A 1,615-nucleotide genomic window follows, 5' to 3' on the forward strand; every position below is an offset into this window, starting at 1 on the left:
TAAATAATAAACATAATAGTAATTCGATAATTGTATAATTAAACGATGTAAATTTTTTTTGTATTGTGTTTATTGAAGAGAAAACCAAATGATTATCTTTATTGAAGTTTTAGTTTTGTAAAAATTAAAGAAAGATTTGATAATTTTATAGAGTGCATCATTCCATACAAATTAAATGAAAAGGAAAAAGAAAAAAATATTTTTAATGTGACCAAAAAAAAGCATTTCGAAGCTATAAATAATAGACATGTGCGCAATATAAGATTTTTTGTTCTTTTTTCAGCGTATAGTCTCTTATTTTATCTATTTTTTATAGTTGGCTCTTTTACATTAAAAATTTGTACAGCCCATGATTTGCGGCACATAGCGCAAGGTGCTTTCATAATATCATCATTTTAATGTCTATAAAAAAACACCTTTTTAAGGTATCATGGCCGAGTGGTCTAAGGCGGTGGACTTAAGATCTATTATCGAACGATGCGTGGGTTCGAACCCCACTGATACCAGTTTTTGTACTGGATATTATAACAAAAATTTAAGAATGCAAGCGTATATATATAAATATTTGATACATGCATTAAAGTGTATTTGCGATATTATGACATTAAATAGTTATGTATATTATTTAGGTTTTTGGTTTTGAGGTAGGAATGGTAACTAAAGAAGAAGCATGGGCACTAATAATAAATTAATAAAAATACTTGATCAATTTTCTTGAAAGAAGAAGACATATTAATGGAAATTGTAAAAATTATGTAAACAAAAGATAAGTAAAGACAGCCAAATCTGTGGATAATTCTTAAGTTTTGCTTGAACAAATTCAAAAGCATAAAACGAAATTAAAAAACTTGAATCTATAGCGTTTATCATATTAATCTGTTCTATTTTGCAATCTAAAGTTTTGCTTGAATTAATTTAAATAACTAAAAACGAATTAAAAATCTCGAATTTATAACGTTTATTATATTAATCTGTTCTATTTTGCAATCTAAAGTTTTGCTTGAATTAATTTAAATAACTAAAAACGAATTAAAAAACTCGAATTTATAACGTTTATTATATTAATCTGTTCTATTTTGCAATCTAAAGTTTTGCTTGAATTAATTTAAATAACTAAAAACGAATTAAAAAACTCGAATTTATAACGTTTATTATATTAATCTGTTCTATTTTGCAATCTAAAGTTTTGCTTGAATTAATTTAAATAACTAAAAACGAATTAAAAAACTTGAATCTATGACGTATTATATTAATCTGTTCTATTTTGCAATCTAAAGTTTTGCTTGAATTAATTTAAATAGCTAAAAACGAATTAAAAATCTCGAATCTATAGCGTTTATTATTTTAATCTGTTCTATTTTTCAATCTAAAGTTTTGATTCAATGAATTTAAAGAAATAACAACGAAATCGAGCCATAATAAATTCATAATATTTGCTTTTATTTTTCTGCTATTCCTATACCTTAAACTTCTTTGTATCTAAAACCCACCTTGTTGAATAATAATAAAATTGAATTATCTAATACAAAACTTCGTCAATAAAAGTCTCAATCTTTACTCATCATTTGCATGTTTATTTCTTATCTTACCTCACATACTGTAGAAAATAAGAATA

General features: G+C 24.2%; 1 non-coding gene across 1 annotated transcript; it reads left to right on the forward strand.

Annotated features, from left to right (window-relative positions):
* Positions 1-424: 424 nt before the first annotated feature.
* On the forward strand, positions 425-506 carry TRNAL-UAA (transfer RNA leucine (anticodon UAA)). Its single transcript has one exon. It is a non-coding gene; the product is annotated as a tRNA-Leu (tRNA).
* Positions 507-1,615: the final 1,109 nt, after the last annotated feature.

The sequence above is a fragment of the Rhyacophila brunnea genome, unplaced genomic scaffold (genome assembly GCF_057557595.1).
Source record: "Rhyacophila brunnea isolate RB1 unplaced genomic scaffold, BYU_Rbru_1.0 scaffold_103, whole genome shotgun sequence".
Taxonomy (NCBI): domain Eukaryota; kingdom Metazoa; phylum Arthropoda; class Insecta; order Trichoptera; family Rhyacophilidae; genus Rhyacophila; species Rhyacophila brunnea.